General features: G+C 40.8%; 1 protein-coding gene across 12 annotated transcripts in view; it reads right to left on the reverse strand.

The window, feature by feature from the left end:
- The window catches only part of SIPA1L2 (signal induced proliferation associated 1 like 2), a 233,408-nt gene that overhangs the window by 129,793 nt on the left and 82,401 nt on the right, over positions 1–21,214 (reverse strand). Inside the window, exon 1 of one of the 12 annotated variants that reach the window (XM_055372966.2) lies at positions 6,189–6,432. The exons of the other annotated variants lie outside the window; for them this stretch is intronic. The gene's annotated coding sequence lies outside the window, so the exon portion shown is untranslated. Of the gene's footprint in view, positions 1–6,188; positions 6,433–21,214 lie in introns of those variants that run through there. 12 annotated transcript variants of the gene reach the window in all.

Raw genomic sequence — 21,214 nt, forward strand, 5'->3', positions numbered from 1 at the left:
CTGCAATAAACTTGTCCTAAAATAAAACAAGAAACTTTGTGGTACAACTTCCAAGGTCACTAAATTAAAAAGCAGAAAAGAGGACAGGAGCAGAAGGGGCTCCATACTTTTTAATTGTCTGGTTTGACTCATAATTGTCCCAGCTTTGTTGGCCAGCTCATTGGATTCTTCAGAAAACAAAGTTTCCTGGAAACTCAAATCCAGGAGTAATGCTAGGATGAATCCTCAAGAAATGTTTTCCCATAATGTACTTCTTTAGGTTTTGCTTCCAGAGGGATACCATTTCAATTCACTAGGCACAGGGAGCAAATTCCAGGGCACTGACGGGAAGACTCTTCTTTAAACATACTGGATTTGGAATGTTTCAAGTATGAACTGAGTGTTAAATATGAAAAGGAAACTTAAACCACTTTTAATTACAGATGCCCACTAATTAATTTGGCTTGATTATTTTTAAGAAGTTCATAACACTAAAGATCTTTACCTGAAGAAAAAAAGGAAAAAAGAATGACCACTTAATATGATATACAGCATTTTCTAAAATAACAAGAACACCAAAAACCCCATTTTATTCTTCTTCTTCTTTTTTTTTTTTTTTGAGACAGGGTCTCACTCTGTTGCCCAGGTTGGGGTGCAGAGGTGCAATCAATAGCTTACTGCAGCTCAAACTCCTGGGCTCAAGCGATACTCCCACTTCACTCTCCCAAGCAGCTGGTATTACAAGTATGTACCACCATGCCCAGATAATTTTTTAATTAAAAATCCCATTTTCTTATTAAAAATATGACCATGGGAAATTACTGCTTTCTTTGCATTTCCAAGTTAATGAATAAGAGTTGGATGCAGAAACTGTGGTTATCACGACTCTGAGACAAACAGAACACTTAACAGTGAAAACCGATCTCTTGTTAGCAAGTAAGCAAGTTTTATATATATATATATCATCAACTTTCTAAAAACCACAGGTAGACCCAAAGAACTTGTCTGAATATTTTATTATAAAATGTTAGTATTAACATAATTACATTTATTGAAGGATTTACTATTCCCCAAACCCTTGTAGGTTCATTCGATCCATAAAAAATCTCTGAAGAGACAAGAAAGAGACACTTCTCTCCATTAAACAGACAAGGAAAAAGTCTTAGGGCAGGAAAGTAAGCATTTGCCTGCAGTCAAATGACTGTGTTTCGAGAGAATCAGAACTAGAATCCAAGTTGCTTCATTTTTTTTCTACTGTCACAGGTTCTCAAATTTACACACAGCTTTTTAAAAATTAGAAATAAAAACAAAACACAAACATTACTGGCTTCATCTGTTCAAAAGAACCCAACCTAACCTAAATTTGTTAACTTATAGACAAATTCATTAACTTCAAGCATCTCTCCTGCTCCTCCTTCCTGTAACGGGCAACTTTCCTCTTCATCCTTCTTAGAGCCAGACTAAGAGTAGAATTGGACAGGCCCAGGAAAAGGCGGCAGCTCCTTCAGCCTCACATCACTGGTGAGACCCATGCACAGACCTAGCTTACAATCAAGTGTGGCACTTTCTTCCCATTTGGCTCCTGCTAGTTACCCATATAACCCAAGGAAACCTCAAATGTTTGACTGGCAGAGCAGACTGGACATGATCCCAGGCATACCGCCCTCAAACAACATCAAAACTTCACACCACCACTCCCAATCGCATTTTACTGACACTTTTGGTTTCTGCCTCAAAGAAACATTTTTTCTTCCCTTGTACAGAGAGCACTGTGTGGTGTTTTGGGTGTTAACCACCCACTTAGACTCACAATCAGAACATGAGATCTTAAGGGAGATAATCTATTCTCACACCCCCACTTTATAAACCCAGAAGTTAAGTGATTTGCCTAAGGTTACAACACTAGTCAAGAGCAAAATGGATGTCCCACTGGGGTCCCAAAATGCTAATAGTTAGGTCATTGTTCTTTATACTTTTTATTTGAATGTTGTATTAATGAGAATGATCAGTTATGATACATAGGTATCTCAGTTGGGCTGAAAATATCTACATGATCACCCTGTATGCCCCCCACCTCTATGTTTTTGCTTATGCAGTTCTCTTGCTTGGAATGTTTTTCTTCTTCCACTGGAAGTGGCAAATCTAACACACTCAAAGCCATAATCTATGACTCTTTTCCCCTCTAACTTTCCTCTAAAACTTAACCTTCAAAGTACTTTGTGTTCCTTTACTATATAACGGTATACATTATATTCATCCATTGACAATGACATGCCACTTACGTACCTATCGACCTACTAAGTATGAAGCTGGGCACAGAAGAATGGGTGACATGGCTCCTGGCTTGGGGGAGGCCAGTAAAAGCTTCCAGGTAAAACACCCTTGAGGAGCATGGGCTCAAGGGTGCCAGAATACAGCTCGGCTAAAAGAATGCCCTGCTAAGATTTCCTGCTGTTGTTCTTGGCTCATGCTAGCTAAGATAATGTCCAGAGTTGTGCACCTTCTCATCCATATTCTAGCTGCTAAGATTAAAAGCCCATACATTTGCAAAACTGGAAAGCAGCAAGGATATCACGATAGGATGGCAAATCAGACATCACAATTCCTTTATCTCTTTCCTCAGCTAGGAGTAAACAGTTTTAAGTTTTGCTTTTATTCTTATGGAGGAAAAAAAGGTATTGCCAACTTTGGCCAACAGAAGGCAAGAGAAAGCCGTAAGAGATCTGTATTATGCTCTTGAGCACGGCCCCACCTATTGCAGAATGATGTGTCATCAGCAACCTGAAGCCTCATTTCACCATCAACCCCACAGTTTGGGAGAGAAGTGCTGGTTCCCAGACTTCAGTATGAGCAGTCACTGGTGATTAAAGCATAACTTCTCTGACCCTTGTCATTGAAGGTGAACCAACCTGTTTCTCCTGCAGTCTTTCTTGTATAACCAGAATCCTCATCATCTCTAGGGGCAGGAAGCCTCACCATTTATTCTTTTTTTTTTTTTTTTTAGATGGAGACTTGCTCTGTCGCCAGGCTGGAATGCAGTGGCACGGTCTTGGCTCACTGCAACCTCCACCTCCCAGGTTCAAGTGATTCCCCCGCCCCAGCCTCCCAAGCAGCTGGGACCACAGGCGCACACCACCAAGCCCGGCTAATTTTTTTGTATTTTTAGTAAAGACAGGGTTTCACCAAGTTGGCCAGGATGGTCTCAATCTCCTGACCTCGTGATCCACCCGCCTCGGCCTCCCAAAGTGCTGGGATTACAGGCGTGAGCCACCGTGCTGGGCCACCATTTATTCTATTTGCATTTACAACCCCTGCCACATTTTAGCCACGGAGTTTCTCCTTTAAGCACAGGCCTGAGGCCCTCCATAAAAGTGTAGTACAACTAGAAAGGGTTCTTAAGTCTTCACAGCAGATTTCTGAGCAAAAAGGTAAATACTCCCTTTCGCTAAAAAAAAAAGTTAACAAGTTTGGGGTTGTTTTGCCCAGCGGTTCCCAAATCTGACTATACATTTTTAAAATTACCTAACAGATGTTTATACCCTGCTTCCTGGACTCTAGCCCCAGAGATTCTGGTTCAGAGGACCTGGAGCAGCCCTGGAATCTAGAATTTTAGAAGGGAGCTGTCATGCACAAATAGGATTGGAAGCTACTGGCTTCAACATAATTCTAATAGAGGAAAACTAAAGTTAAATACATGACTCTAAAATCTCCCTGTTTTCCCCTCTCACAAGTACTGAACCATCTTCCACTTAAGCAGCTGAATGTAGTACAATTTATTTACTCACAAGGTTCTTTAGTTTTGAAGAAATGAAAATGTGAAATTGGGAACGCTCTAGAAATCATTTATATGAGTCCAAAACACTATAAATTTCTACTGTGGTAACAGTAGCCTGGGTTTGCTCTGCTGTCAAAATATATTCTAAATTGCAACATTTACTGAGCATTCTGTAGGTGCCAAGCACTTTCTAAATGCCTTTTAAGTATTTGAATTTTGATAAACTTATATGATAAGAATTATTATTATTCCCAATTTAGAGTAAAACTTCTCAAGCCTCTAAATGCAGCATTTAAGGCCCTACCCAAATTTAGCTGCATTCTACCTATCCACCTTACCAACCAAAACCACTAAGACCACCTTAAAATCTTTTCAAATACACCTGAGCCACCCCAACCTCCCTAGCTTCCTTCTTGGAGTTCCCTCCCTACAATGTCTTTTCCATCCCCTTTCTTGTGATATTAAATATGCAGACATTGACATAAGACCTAAGTTCAAATGCTGGCTTAGCCATGTACTCACTCTGCTCCTCTAGGCACATTTCTTAAACCCTCAGAATCTGTTTCATCATATGTAAAGGAGGTTTTATTTTTTCAACAAATACGTATACGTGACTACTACCTTCCAGGTACTAGTCTAGGATCAAAGATGCAGTAATGAAAGGCCCTGGAAAAGGTCCTGCTCTCACAGGACAAGTATTCTGGCAGAAGAAGTCACGTAATACAGAGGAACATCTTTTGGTTCTTCTTAGTAGTTGTGGTTGGTAATGTGGATAGGTAGAATGCAACTGAATTTGGGTAGGGTCTACATAACTTGTTCAAAGCGACTGCTATCATGGGACAGGATCAGAAAGGTTGGGGACATGTAGGTGCCGGTATGGGCGTTAACGGAAGGGTACGGTGGCTAAGGAAATACCTGAAGAAAAGGATGAGGAAATGAGCCACACAGATAGAAAGGAAGGGAGAGGGAGGAGGGGAAGGAGCTCCAGTCAGGGACTGGAATTGAGAGCAAGCCTGGCACATGCAAAGACAGCAAGCACACAGGTTAGAAAGGTAGTGGGCTCAGATCCGGGAGGGACTGATGGGCCACAGGAAGGATTTGACTTTCATTCTGGACAGTTCTAAGCAGAGGAGTGAGATCTGACTTAGCCATTCTGTTTGCGGTGATGAGGAAAGGCTCCAGGGAACTAAGATGGGAAGGATGGAGGTAAGGCCACTGCAATAATCCAGGCAAGAGAGGGTGATGGGGTCTTGAACCAAGTGGCAGCAGTACAGATGGTGAGAAGCAGCCTGCTTCCTGGTGGGAGGATTGAACTGGCAGCTTCGGCTGATGAATGGGCTGCGCAGGAGAACAAGAAAAGTCAAGAATGACTCCAGGATTTTTGGCGTAAGTAACTGAGAGGATGAAGTTGACCTTTATTAAGATAGAGAAGATTGTAGAAGGGAGTAGCGGTTATGGTTAAATAGATCACATGTGCAAAATGCTTACGAGCACAAGGCCTGAGACACAGCAAGAACTTGATAAATACTAACAGTATTTTTGCTGTTGTCATCATCAGTCCACATGAAACCTTGAAATCTTCCAGCTCACACTGATCACTTCTTACCGTAAACTCAGCTATATGTTCAAATCATTTGGGCACATAATAAATGCTGACTTACCTTGCACTTTTGTGCAGTTTTTCAATGGGGATAAAAAAATAAATTTAGCTTCCAGAATTGTTTGTGTTTCCTGAAGGCAGTAAAGCACATCCCATAGCACTTCTTAAAACAAACTGAGATGTCTAGAGAGTCAGAATTTGTATTTTAAAAAACAAAGATCCTGAGGCTTAGCTGCTATATGACCCAATCACGGCAAATGCCCAGAGTAATATAAGCAAAAGCAAAACAAAACCCAGATTTCATGTCCTTGTTAAAAACACTGAGGTACAGCAGAGCAATGAGATGCCTACCTCTACTGCAGGAGAAATGCTAAAGAGAACTGTGGAACTAAGGTCCCTGAAATACAGAACAAGATGAGGCTGGGGTCAAGACAAAACCTGCCTTCTGTGGTACAATGCTCCATAATGACATTAGCTGTACAGATCTTTAAATCCTGTCAGATTTTGAAAATGAGATTCTAGAACTGACAGAGGGCATGGGTCAGAGGTTCCCAAAGGCCCGTCTGTGGACCAGTGCCAGGTCAGTTGCTGGAGAATTAGCTGAGGAATTTGTTAAAAACACAAATTCCTTAGCCACTGTCCTAGGAATCCTGACTCATGAGATTGGGTGTGGGGCCCCCAGACAGTTTTTAACAAGTTCCTCAGGTGTTTCTAGTGTTGATTCATCTTTGAGATCCACAGGGTAAAAAAATAATTTGGAAAATATAAAACATTACCCAAGCATATGGTATGATTAAACCATTAATTCAGAAGTAGCATTAATGATTGAGTTACCTTTTAAGTCACCCTATACTTCCTTCCCTATCACCCAGTGATGATGTTTGTTTAAGACCACAGTCCTCCTCCAAGTGCTGGATCCCAGGTGGCCCACCACTGGGCAGGGCAATGATCTCTACAGAAAGGTGGACTGCAGCTGTCATTGACCTGAAACTGGAGTCAGCACCTGAGTTGAATAAACTGAATGAGACGGTGGATATAAGGTTTCAGTTGGAGCAGGTGTTCTGGGCCAGTGTTCAATCTAAAAATAGGAGAGATAACAGGCAAAGTGTTGGTTAAATCACAGAGGACAAAGCTGAGGCACATACAGATGTCCAAGGAAGGCAGAAGGGGATAAAGAAAAAGGTGTCACACAGCCTCTGCTAGACCCTTGATACACAACTTAGAGTGTTCCACAACTTCCATGTAAAGACAAGAACACTTTGCTCAGAGACTCCAAAGACACTTATCTAAAGCTGAACAATGAGTTAAGCAGCAGAGCAAGAATCCAGTAGCAAGTCTGTCTGGCTACCTCCAAAGGTATACTCTTGCCAACAGGGAATATATATTAAAAAATATTAGATGCGAGGCATCCAGGTTCATGAATTGAAAACTTAATACTTTTAAGATGTCAATGCTATGCAAAGCAAGCTACAGATTCAATGTAATCCCTATCAAAATCCCAATAAGGTTTTGTTGAAATAGAAAAAAAAATCTATCCTAAAATTCATATGAAACCTCAAGGGACCCCAAATAGCCAAAACAATCTTGAAAAAAAAGAACAGAGCTGGAAGTCTCACATTTTCTGAATATAAAACTTATTACAAATCTACAGTAATCAAAACACTGTGGCATCAACATGAAGACAAACATAAAGACCGATGGAATAGAAGAGAGATCCCAGAAGTAAGCCCTCACATGTATTGTCAAATGATTTTCAGCAAGGGTGCCAAACCATTCAATGGGGAAAGGACAGTCTTTTCAACAAATGGTGCTGGGAAAACTGGCTATCTATATACAAAAGCATGATGTTGGACCTTCAGCTAACGGCATATACAAAAATTAACTAAAAATGGATCAAAGGCCTAAGCATAATTACTAAAACTATAAAACTCATAGAAGAAAACACTGGAAGAATGCTTCACCACATAGATTTGGCAATGACTGCTTCAATATGACACTAAAAGTACAGGCAACAACAACAAAAATTAATGAAGTGCCCTTCATCAACACTGAAAACTTTTGTGCATCAATGGACACTATCAACCAAACAAAGTGAAAAGGCAGCCCATGGAATGGGAGAACATATTTGTAAACCATGTATCTGATAAGCAGGAGTGTCAACAGCACACTGTGTCCCACTGGCCCCAAATGCCTGCCTGAGGCTGGGATATCACCACCATGGCGGGGTCTTGCTGACTCTAGCAAGGGTGAGTCCTTTGGTGCTGGACCTCTGGGGAGACTCATCATTCCAGCATCTACATCCAGCCTCATGAATCCTCCCGTTAACACTGCTCCCCTGACACAGATCCCAGTTCTTCACAATTTCAAGCACCTCCCTCGCTATCTGAACAGTATACGAAAATAAATTATTTGCATGGAGTATCTGTTAGGCTTTGACAAATGGAATAAATCAGTTGTAACTGGTAGCTTTATACTCACAATCTAAAATGGCAATTTACACTCATAAATGTAATACGCTATGACAGGACAGAATTACTTCCACTGACAACATCAGGTTTTGATCCTACAGTAATGTACAAGATACAGTTCCCAATCACCAGACTCTAAGCTGTGTAAGTTCTGAGTCCACTAGTCCAAAGAAAGATAAAACGGAATTTAATAAACGGCTGAAACATCAAGGAGCTAGGTTCCCAGTCTGCCAGAGAACGTACGCGTATGCCTAAGAAACATCCACAACATATGTTTTTTTTAAAGCTGTCATAATTTAAAGTCTCTCTAAACATCTACTGTTTAATCTAATTTTCCTTCATGAATGTCTGGCTTCAGCTCAAATTGAATCAACATTTCCATTATAAATCTCTATTTTCACATGTTCCTGGTTTGATTGTAAAATGTCTTTAGTCTGAAATATGACACAAACAGAAGCCGGAATTTTAATGTTCTTCATTGGCAAAATGGTTTTACTACAAAACCAAAATCGCAGTTTTCTCAAGCCAAATGGCTAGAAATTAATCTAAGCAAAAAGAAAAGTAAAATTCTCTAGAAAAGTTTTCAGTTACAAATGCTATCCCAGGTTCTAAAAGAATAATCTGCCAAGTCATTATTGATATTAATTGCTACAATCTAAAGAAATTACATTTAACTTGAATATGAATATCTACCATGAGCCTATGTCCAAATGCAACTGAATGCCAGACATTCAGTTCACATCAAATGCACCGTGCCTCACAGTAAGCAATTCTGTACTCTATCATTGATGTCTTTTAACAAGTTACTTTGTGAGGTATGTATCATGAATGTTGAAAAGCAACAAAAAATTGGCATTAGTCATTTTTATTAGGCCTACTGATTTTTTACATATTAAAACAGAAATATAAGTGAGGCAGACTGCTCATAAAAGAGATTTAATGTTCCATCAAAGTTATAAATGTTAGAGTCTCAAGTGACTTTCTCCTTAGGGATATGTTCTGTAGCTAAAACAGGTGAGAATTCTCTGAAACTTGGATTCCAGCGGTTGACAGAGCAAAGGGCAAGCACTGCCTGGGAAGGCATACTGAGGACCTGCCAAGGAATCTGGTGAGAAGAGATTTGGCTGCTAGGTCAGAGACAAGGAGACCAAGGAAGCACGACAGATCTGAGAGTGCAGGAGCTGGGAAAGGGCAAAAACAAGTCTATGTTATCTAAAAGTCAGGTTATCCCATTCCAGCTTGGGCCTGAGGCATCTCTCGCCTCTCTCCCGAAATCCTTCACTCTCTTTTGGCAATGCAGCCTCGTCTCAGTAACCATGAAGCAGAATATTCTTACCAATGTCTGGTGTATGTAGATGGTTTTCACAGGCAAAACACCTTTAAGGAAAACTGGAGGGAATCTAACTTAAGGCCTGGGAATTCAGAGATGCTCAAAGCTATATTCTAGCCGTAAGGGTCCCAACCAACCACTCTCCTGGCCTCTTGAATCATTGCTTATGAGGAACTACTTTCTTCTCACCCTGTTTCAGATGGTATGTGACATCAGTGATGCAAAGCCCAGGGACTGAGAGAAATCAGCCCACCAAATAAAGAAGCCTTTAGGCTGAAATGAAAGCCAGCCTACACCATCATTAAAAATCTGTCAACGGATTGGTGAAAAAGAGTTCTCCAAAAATGAAGAATAAAACAAACAAACAAAATGACAGAAGTTCTAAGTCTAATAAGCTCCTTCTTTTTCTCTTGTAACTGCAATATTGCTATGGATGATTTCACTATGTAAGTAATAAATAAAAAGTTCTTCTGCCTAAAAAAAAATAAGACGACTGACAGGAGGAGTAGTTGAGGTGATAAAGAGTCAAAAACCAATTTCTCTTGTGTCCAAATATTTGGGATGTCTTATGGCTGAAGATGTTTTATCTCAAAGAATGTGCTTTAATTTGGAACTATTCTTTTCTATACCACATCATGTCATAATTACATTATGGGCCAAGCACGGTGGCTCACGTCTATAATCCTAGCACTTTGGGAGGCCACAGCAGGTGGATCGCTGAAGCTCAGGAGTTCGAGACCAGCCTAGGCAACATGGTGAAACCCTGTTTGTACAAGAAATAGAAAAATTAGCCAGGCGTGGTGGTTTGCATCTGTAGTCTCAGTCACTTGGGAGGCTGAGGTGGGAGGATCACCTGAGACCTGGGAGGTTGAGACTACAGTGAACTGTGATTGTGCCACTGCACTCCAGCCTGGGTGACAACGTGAGACCGTGTCTCAAAAATAAATAAATAATAATAATTACATTATGTATTAATTTGGTGGGACCAAGCAATTTGTAAATACAGAATGTCCTATTTCTTGGAACAAGAAATTCTGATCAATAAAATTAAGAAATATTCCTATGTACATAAGTATGCAACTAAACCAATAGTATAACAGCAAAACATTAGAGTTGCTTAAGAAGAACAATAGTAGCAATACATCGCTTTATAGTGCCCACATTAAAAATATACTAAAATTCAAAAGATAAAAAAAAAATGAAGCAACAAGGAATACTTCACAAAATAGGAAAATGATAAATTTTCTTAACTTAAAAATCCCTGAAGCTTTGGTTTTGTGTCCATCACCCTTGTTTAGCAGGAGCAATGGTGTAATAATGGCTAGTAGCACAGATGGGCTGTGGAGTCAGACGCCAAGGTCAGAACCACAGCTCTACTTACTAGACCATGTGTAGACATGCAAGTTAGCTAACCTTTGTGAGCCTCGATTCTCTCATCTGTAAAATGGAGAATTAATAGGACCTAACTCACAGGACTGCTGTGGGGATTAAATGAGCTGAGGCAGGTAAGGCTTAGAATAGTGCCTCCCATACGCAAATGTGTTCCACAGTTATTATTGTTCATTCATGATCCTTAAACTATCTATATATAACTTCTCTACCTCTAACTATGATATTTAAGCTTGTCCATTTTTCATTCACTGATTACAGACATCCTAAATGACAAAAATAACCTAAGTGTAACCCTTTTTGTAATAAACATCATTTATTTAAGTTATCTGTGACAATCTCCCAGGCAAGTTCTTACCCCATCAGTGAGGAAATGCTGGGTTCAAATCCTCATTAACATTGGTTAAACAGAAACAACAAAAAGTCGCAGTAATTTCAAAGGCAGCAGAATAAAGCTGAAATATCTCCATTTTAGCACAGGTGGGATCACGGTCAGGCCAGGATGGGGCCAGGATGGGGATCTTCTGCTGACACCTGGCTCAGCAGGCCATGGGGCTATTGAGGGCATGCACCAGAATCACTCAGGCATGTCAGACAAGAGAAGAGGGGGTATGGGGTAGATGAGGAAGGTCTCCTAACTCTACAAACACCCACTTCTCTTCTCAAACACAGAGAAGAGTAACTGGCCCTCAGCAGGGGTTATACCTCCAGAATGACTCAGAGGGAAAGAATGCCTGGTGCCTCCGCAATATCTGATCCTTTCAAAGCATCGTTCCACATGAAGGCACTCACTCTGTATGGCACCAGCTCCCTTTCCACAGAGCCCCCCAACACCACTTTCCATTAAAACCTTTTCACCACTGGTACTCAAATGGCCTATGTAAAATTACTGGTTTCAAATTATCCAAAGAGAAGCGGTACAGAGAATGCTGCCATCTCTATGCTAATTCCTACTTCATACAATCTTAAAGTCCCCCAGGCTTAGTGTTTTGTGACCCCCGCTCCCCAACTATACGCACGTGCTTGTATACACACATAACTGAGAAGAAAAACTTTCAATAATTTGATGATCACATGAAGGTACAATTTGAGTAGAGAGCTCAAAATTTCCCAACCATCAAGAATGTGACAGTGGGTGAGTGAGCTGACTCACCACTAATGAGAAAGACAAAATTTGACCTCAGCATCTAAACCTGCAAGCGTATATAGAATATCATGTCCTTTTTTCTATTTTTGTTACCTATTCAGACAGCTGACGAATATTCCCGAGATGCAAGTTTTATCTACCTTATTTTCTACTCCTCTTAATCCTGTTTTGATTGCTGGGGGAAGTAGCAGTCACATGTTCTGTTTGTGGCAACACAGAATGAAAATCCTTTCCTCAGAGTCTCCTCGTCAAGCAAACAGCAAATCTGTTTATTCATCATCTTTAGTTCACAATCTCCAGCCTTCTACCAGGCTAACTACACAAACCACTGCAGGTGAAGCAGCTTAACTCCTCTGTCTAACCTGATGCCAGTTGAAACCCTTGGGGTAGGGTCTTATCTAGGGCTTCTTGGTAACTAGTGGACACCTTAGGCAAGGCCTTGAGAGGTTCAAAACAATCTGAGTCCTTCCTACTACTTCCAATTGCAAAAACTCTAAGGGTCTGCCACTCAAAGGTCAAACTAGAACACTCAAAATCACTTAAACTGCATTTGGTCAAGAGAAATTAAGTAGTTTCCTAAAAGTCAAACAACCCTGAAAACGACCTGAACATCTTCAAGGACAGGAGAAGACATAATAAGAGATTTCCCCTTCTGCATCTTTGCCTTCAATTCTGCACTCCCCCGAGTAGATCTGGGCCCACTACCTCAGAAATTTGGTACAGAGCATCACCAGGCCAATATGCATGAAGACTGAGGTTTTAAAGGAGAGGATCTCACGCAGGTTGTACAAGAAGAGCAAACACAACTGACCTGGAGAGCAGCTCTTCTCTCATTCTGCGCTCTCCCCATTCCCCCATGCCCACCCTCCAGAACCAGCTAGAGTTGGGATCCCAGCTGCACCCTGTGGCCAGCCTCTTTCTACCACGAATCTGACAACAGCCCTCTTACTTCAGAAAGCCCCCCAGTGACCTGTCAATCTAGATCTGGCTCCTCTGAGCTTAATTCTACCAGTTTTCATTATTCATTTTTTCTTCTGTGTGGACTACAAGGTCAAAACAAAAATGAAAGGTCTGTGTCTAACTTGTTCCTGCAGTATGGAGAAAGCTGCATGGTGCCCAATGCCAATGCCTGTATAGCATGTAAAATAGTGTCCAGCTCCCAGCAAGTTAAAACTTCAAATAAAGGCCAGGCACGGTGGCTCACACCTGTAATCCCAGCACTTTGGGAGGCCGAGGTGGGTGGATCATAAGAGGTCAGGAGTTCGAAACCAGCCTAGCCAACATGGTGAAACCTCATCTCTACTTAAAATACAAAATTTAGCCGGGCGTGGTGGTGGGCACCTGTAATCCCAGCTACTCGAGAGGCTGAGGCAGGAGAATCACTTGAACCCGGGAGGCGGACGTTGCAGTGAGCCAAGATCGCGCCACTGCACTCCAGCCTGGGAGACAAGAATGAAACTCCATCTCAAACAACAGCAACAACAAAAAAACTTCAACTAGAAAGCACCAACACTGAAAGCAAGATAGCAATGAAGTGGCACCTTCAAACTGGAGTATTCATTTCACTGAGCCAGCCTCTGCCATGACAGCCTCTTTGCAAACCTTCATTGGTTTCGATTCTCCAACACCCGTTGCCTCCATTGCCCATACCCTCTGAATGAGGGAAGGAATTCACAGTCTTCACAGTCAGAGAGCACTCAAGTGAGTCAGGAAAATAAGAGAGCAAAGGCCAACCAGGGGTATCTCTGGCAATTTCCATAAGTGTTAGAGGAGAGGACGGCAGAAAGAATGGAAGGAAAGGGAGAAGGGCAAGCAACTGGGGAAAAAACAGAAACATGCAAGAAGAAAACCGAGCCTACGGAGAAAGAAATCAGGCAAATGCAAGAGAGAGAGAGAAAGGAAAGAATATGGATCTAGTTGGTGAAATACGGTGATAAAATTTAAAATTTGACCAGAATTATCACTATCATTATAAGCAATAGTCAATGCCTTCATCAGGCACCTTGCTATTAACTTACAGAACACTCACTGTGTGTTGTTTGTTATATCAAGTCTTTAGGAATATATCTATCATAATAAGGAAGAAGATCACGTCTTTTGCAGGGACATGGATGGAGCTGGAAGCCATTATCCTCAGCAAACTAACACAAGAACAGAAAACCAAACACTACATGTTCTCACTTAGAAGTGGGAGCCGAACAATGAGAACACATGGACACAGGGAGAGGAACAATACACACTGGGGCCAATGAGAGGGGCAGGGGAAGTGAGAGTATCAGAATAAACGGCTAATGCACACCGGGCTTAAAACCTAGGTGATGGGTTGATAGGTGCAGCAAACCACTATGGCACACGTTTACCTATGTAGCAAACCTGCACATGTATCACATCACATCACATAACATTAACATAACATAACATAACATAACATAACATAACATAACATAACATAACATTAACATAACATAACATAACATAACATAACATAACATAACATAACATAAGAGAATATATCTTCTGGGCTTGCCATTTATTAACAATTTATTATTTTCAACAAGAAAATAGCTCAGATAGTCTACTAGGTATATTTAACAAAACACCATTTGAAAATAAAGAAGACATAAAACCTTTAACAGTAGGTTCTACGGGTTTCCTGAACTCTAAGACCCAAGTGCAAGTAAGGCTTTCTTTGATGAACCAGATAGATAATTTATTTTTCCCCAAAAACTCCAGGTTCACTGATGCTGAACAAGTCCTAACTTCTTTTCTTGTCAATATCTGCATCTCTCAGTTAAGACAGTAAGTCGATATTTTGGTTCTTGTACAGTAAAAGTGTTTTAAACTTAGACTTCCCCATCAACTTTATCTGCTCATTTGATGCTTTTTACTGATATTTAACAAAAAGAAAGAAAGAATGAAAGAAGAACACATTAAGACCTGCAGAAGCCCAGTTTTCAGTACACCCTCTCAAATAAGCCCTCTCCAGGAGCATTCTTCACAAGAGTAGAGCACATTTCTACAATCCAGGTGGCAAGGACTGACTTGATCCTACAGATTTAAAAAAAAGAAAAAAAAAAAAGTAATTCACGAGGGGGAACTGGGGCAGGGAAAGAATGTTAAATCTTGGGCTGAGCCTTAAATCTCTCTCTCTCTCTCTCTCTCTCTCTCTCTCTCTCTCTCTGTATAGTTTTAAAAATACCTATCTAAACCCTTAACAGAAGACAAACAGTATTTTTATTCCTGTTTTTGTACAAGATTACATCTGATACATAAAAGTATCTCTGAATATTCAGCATTTGTAGTGAATGATGTAATGATTTAAAGTTATCAGTATGATACAGACAAATAGCACTGGACTGCTACCATCTACTTATGTAACCCTGGGAAAGTCGCTTCGCGATATATACTAATTTCTCTTCTGTCTGAAAAATGATTATTTTAAATAATTATTAATTTAGTTAATCCTCAATACAATTATTTCCAGGATACTCAACATAGAGATACTGAGGTGATGGGGCACAATCGCCTGCATCTATGCCATCTATGCCATGCTTAAAGATGTGGGCATTTCATCTATCAGAAATTACTCACTTCCAGTAGCTCAAATAAGATGCATTTACTGTATGCAAAGTGCACTCTCATAGACAGTGGGTATTTATCATAAAGTTCTAAAATGCATCTACTCTAGTCTTAAGACAGGGTACCAGAATAACCTTCATAAACATATATCTGTTCATGTCCAGTCTTTCAAAACCTGCAAAAATCTTCACTTTCCCTCTGCCACAAAATAAAAAGCAAATTTCCCACCCTAGCAATCAGGGCCCTCCAAACCTGACCCCAAACAACTGTACTTCCCACTCTCCAAGATGCCAGGGACTAAGTTAAAGGAACTGAGGCCAAACCCCACAGAGTGAAGGAAAAAGAAAATGCGCTTACCTCAGGCTGGCTATGCACTAGGCACTGGCAAGGTATCTGCAGTTACGCGATCTCATGTAATTCTGGTAGTCTGGGTCTTCCCACTTTGTCACAGGGCCCAGCTGAGCCCTGTGAGGAACTGCACATTCCTTTCGCTCATATATACTCCTCTCTGTGTGTCTGCAAATAGCCTAAGGCTATGAATGGAACATGCTTTGTTTGTACACACTGGTATTTGCACATGACAAAAATCAGGCTTTGCCACCTACTAATTCCCTCAGATTCAGAAAAACAGCTAAGTTTTCCAAGAATCCCCAAGAAGCTATTTTAAGTAAATTTTATAAATTTGTGCGCCTTCGTGAGGCTTAATCTGTACTAGAAGGGTCTCTCATTGTACAGTGTATCTAACACAACCAGTCACTGTCTTCCACAGGACAGCCTGCGACTATGCTGCAATGTAAATCGAATGAAGAGACGCACAGAGCAAAGCCTTGCTACTATCCTTACTGTACCTTCACCTAGGTCTATCTAACTAGTAATCGAAATGTATCATATACAAACATTAATTTGCATAATTTACCAAAACGCTTTTTGTCATGATTCAAATGAATCAACACAGCTGGCCCTTGAACACGGGTTTGCACTGCATGGGTCCACTTATACACATATTTTTTTCCGGAAGTTACACTGCGTGTGCCTGCCTCTCCTGGCCCCTTCCACCTCCTCCACCTCCTCCACCTTTTCCACCTGTTACCCCTTTCTCTTCCTCTTCTGCCTACTCGATGTGAAGCCCTTTATAGGATCCACTTCCACTGAATGAACAGTAAATACGTTTTTACATTTTCTTTTCTCTAGCTTACTGTAATGCAAGACTATAGTATCTAATGCATACAATGGGCCAGGTGCAGTGGCTCAAGCTGCCTATAATCTCAAGGCTTTGCGAGGCTGAGGAGGGAGGACAGCCTGAGGCCAGGAGTTGAAGCCCAGCCTAGGCAACACAGTGGGCCCTGCCTTTACAAAAAGTTTTAAAAATTGGCCAGGAGTGGTGGCGCATACCTGCAGTCCTAGCTACTTGGGAGGCTGAGGTGAAAGGATCAGTGAGCCCAGGAGTTTGAGGCTACCGGGAGCTATGATTACACCACTGCACTCCAGACTGGGTGACAGAGCTCTACTCTATCTCAAAAACAAAACATATAAAATATAAAATGTTAATTAACTGTTTATATTATTAAGGATGCTTCCAAACAACAGTAAGCCATTAGTAAATTTTGGAGGGAGGGGGTTGGTGCCCCTAACTCTCACATTGTTCAAGTCAACTGTACTTCAGAAAGACTGGAATTTCTAAAATTACGGTTAATATTTTCACAGCAAATGTTTTAAATATGGGCATAGGTATACACAAAAACATGTGCATGTATTTATGTACCCCCCAACAGAAACCTTCTTTTTTTTTTATCCTCTTATTCACGGAATAAGCATTGAAATGCATGGAATAAGCACGGAACTACTTCCACATTCTGAGACGTCTTGGGACATAGGCAATGTTTTACATGATTTAATGGCTATAATGACTTTCTAATACAAAAGTGCTAGTGGCCGGGCGCAATGGCTCACGCCCGTAATCCCAACACTTTGGGAGACCAACGCAGGCGGATCACAAGGTCAGGAGATGAAGACTATCCTGGCTAACATGGTGAAACCCGCCTCTACTAAAAATACAAAAAATTAGCCGGGCGTGGTCTGGGCGCCTGTAGTCCCAGCTACTCGGGAGGCTGAGGCAGGAGAATGGCGTGAACCCGGGAGGCACAGCTTGCAGTGAGCTGAGATTATGCCACTGCACTCCAGCCTGGGCGACAGAGCGAGACTTCTGTCTCAAAAAAAAAAAAAAAGTGCTTGAATGCCAAGAATGATCTTTATCTCTCAAAAAGAGCATCTGCTCTAACATATTTGACAGAGGCTTGGTCAAAGTGATTAAGAAATGTGCTGGCGGAAGGGAAGAAAATAATACAAAGGTTGCTTGGAACATCCCTGTCCTGCAGCCACCTATTTTACTAGCAAATAAAAGATACCTAACACACAACACAGCCAAGTCTTCTTGCACAAAAAGACAGATAAGCACCAGGTGCCTAAAATTTTATCATTGTTATATCACAATCAAAAAAGCTCCGAAAGCAGATCCCCTCTTCTCTAAAGCAGGGGGTCACTGTATATGGGCACAAAGCCTACTACACTCTGAATCCAGCATATGAATTCTTTTTAAAGGCGTTAACAGGAATTATACACCTGTAAACGGGACAGGCCCAGTGACACAACTGTCTGCTCATTTTCATGCCTTTTCTTCCTGAGGAAAAAACCAGGCAAAGCGGTGGATGGTTACAGAAGTACCAGAGGAGCCAACCTCATACTAAAATAAGATATTTCAATTTGTAAGAATATTTTTTAAAATTAAAAAAATCTGATAGCAACTTTAACGCCTTAATTTTTACCAGACTACTCAGCAATGCCGTAAGCGTAAACTCTTCTACAAGGTTCCCTGTAGCATAGCACTAAAAAAGCACAGCCTTCACATGGACTTAAACCTGGCCACAAACAAGCTACACTTACTGACTATATGATTTCTAACTTTCTATTACACACATTACTTGTTTTTCATATCTGGCTTAAAACTTTGAATTCAAGCACTTGACTCATATATCTATGAGGCTCCGTGTGGGCGCCTAAGCGCTCTAGAAGAACCATGGTTGGCTTTGTTTGTTTTTAATTATGAAAGTAATCTACTTACATTACAAAACTATAGGACTGAAGAATAAGTATGTAATCACACGTAACACTACCACCCTTACAGAAGCTACGAGTTTTGTCCATTTCTTCTAACCTCTTGTTCTTGGGCTGTTTTTCCTACTAACAAGCTGAAAAATTCATAGCTTTTTACTCTGATAAACATAATTGTTGTTTAAAAATTCAAACAGTCTAGAGAAGGAAAACACTTTTCTCAACCATTATTAACCATTTGATATACACAGCCTTCTGGTTTTCTAATTTGCATATAATTCTTAATGTTTGTAATTTAGCAGTAATAGAATTACATAATAGTATATATGCGATAATGTTCTATAATCTTTTTTCAATTAATGTATTAATAACTTTCCCTGTCAACAAATAAAAATCTATATTACTTCTTTAAATAAGTTATAGCTTCCTTTAAGAGTTAAACATATAGATGCAGATCTTATGCAGAATTGCTAAACAGAATGTAAATTATGTACAGACCAAGAAGTTTCTTTCTTCCCTTCTCTTTCTGGTGTCACTGACGTAGGCACAATCAGCAACCATGTTGTTATTACATTGTGTTAGGAATGTGCAGATCACAGAAAAGCATCATTTTAATCTTCTAGTACACCTGGAGTCCTGTCTAAATCTTCAGGCTAAAGAAAGCTAGAGTGATTTGGATAGATAAATTGTAATAGACTGAAGACAAGAAAAGTGCACTCTGCATTTCCTAGGCAGCCAGCCAATTACACAGCATAGCCTTACTTTTGCACGTAAAGATGTCCCTTCACCTTCTTCTCTTCTCTAGATAAAGGATTTTTCTACTAGCCTCCATAAGAGAGAGGAAAGAAAACCCTAAAAGGCCACCATGACGCCAAGACTTCACCTTTATTGACTTACCATTTTTCATCTACTTCTACAAAAGGGATTTATGGCCCACTCCTCTTTAGTAAGAGTCAATACACTTTACGAACCTCCCATTCTGTCTAGTAAAAGATTTAACGGAAGACTGCCCAGCCGGGCAACCAATGGCACTAAATGATGGCACACAGGATATCAGACAACATGGCACTTGACTCTGAGGAGATGCCTAGGGTGATCACAGACACGCTCTAACCTACTCTGCGTGGCAAACTGAACACAGTCCCACCAAAAACACACAAAGTAGTGCACTAATGAACACAGTTCATTCCGTTCATCGACTAAATGTCTAGGCTGTTTCAGGAACCGTGTAGGACAGTCGGCATTCTGGAATACAAGAGCTCAGTTCCTAAAAACAAGTCTAGTAAAGGGAAGAGACATGCATTAAGACATGTTGACAGCGATATAGTGAAAGAGATAACCGCACAGCACTATGAACGCATCAAGAAGAAAACAGCCACCTGTCAGGATGGGGCTGATCAGGACGGTTTCTCAGAAGAAACGAATACTCAGATCCTCAAATGAGGAGGAGGTCTGCCAGGTGAAGAAAAGAGGCAAAGGCATTCCAGGTAGAAGGAGCGGCTGGCAAAATTAAAGCGTGACAGAGCACTGGGAAATTGTAGAATGTAAATTAGTACCTGCCTGACTATGCAAAAGAAATCTCTGAAAGGATACACAAGAAACTAGGAATACAAATAAACTGCTAATACTAGTAATACCGTAAGGAAGTGGATGGTGGGCACAGGGTGGGAGAAAACTTTTCACTGGCTATGCTTTAGACAGTATGAATACATCTCTCCAAATAAACAGAATTATAAATAAATAATACATAAAACTAACTCTTGCCCCCTACCCCATGACAAAACAAATCCAGCATTTTTTATGCAGAACACACAGCTGGGATAAGTAACAGACAGGAGACTGGTATATACAGGTCTTCCCCAAATCATGTCTGAGTGACCCTGGGATACGGGAACGCAACCCTCACAAGATGAAATAACCCTTTTGGGGTAAGGTGGTCTCGGTGTAACAATCAGGGAAGCCCTAGGGGCAGAATCACAGGTGTCATTCTATTCAAGCAAATGGAGAATCACAGGTTTCATTCTATTCAAGCTTGTTTCCAGAGCCATTGTTTTCACAGTCATCAAAATGTGCCCTAATGATCACTGTGGCCCGGGGTGGGGGCTGCGGGGGGGGCACAGGGTGGGGCAGATAAGAGTGAGAAAAAATAAAAAGTTTGAAAATTACCAATCTAGGGAAGAACACCAGCATTGCCATCATCCAAATCCTACGTTATTCAAAGACTTTCGGAGGCCTCTACAGTGTTTAACGAAAAAATTCCTATTGATAAGTGATTAGCCAACATTATCTCACTTCCAAATCCCTCTCATTTCCAAATCCCTCAAGCTTTAAGCAGTTTTCTTCAGAATAATAAATATCTAGTAAAGATCCCTAACCTGCTGAGTGTGGCTGACTGTGAATGCAGTGACAAAGGTGCAAGAGACTGTTCTCAGTGGCAGCTTCAACGTCTGTGCTGTGCAAAGGTGGCCTCCTGATACACAACAGCACACACTGTGGCCTGACACACAACTGGCTGTCCCAAAATGTGATTCACAGTCTTCTCAAATGCTAATCCCAAGAACAAGTAGAGAGCCAATTTTCTGGAGAAATAATTACATAATCCACTTTTTACAGACAGGCTCTTCTACAGAGTAATTACTTGAGTAAAAGAAAAATAAACACTAGTATGATGACTATAGTAATCATGAACATCCTGGAGGCAGAGCCCAAATCTCCAAGGGTTCTGATGGATTCTATAAAGCACAGATTCGAGAACTGTATGGCTTTCTTCTGCAGCTCCCAAGATGCAGGCTTGGTATAAGCAAACACAGCTGAAGAGCCACCCTGACTCCCTAGGGGA

The sequence above is a fragment of the Gorilla gorilla genome, chromosome 1 (genome assembly GCF_029281585.2).
Source record: "Gorilla gorilla gorilla isolate KB3781 chromosome 1, NHGRI_mGorGor1-v2.1_pri, whole genome shotgun sequence".
Classification (NCBI taxonomy): domain Eukaryota; kingdom Metazoa; phylum Chordata; class Mammalia; order Primates; family Hominidae; genus Gorilla; species Gorilla gorilla.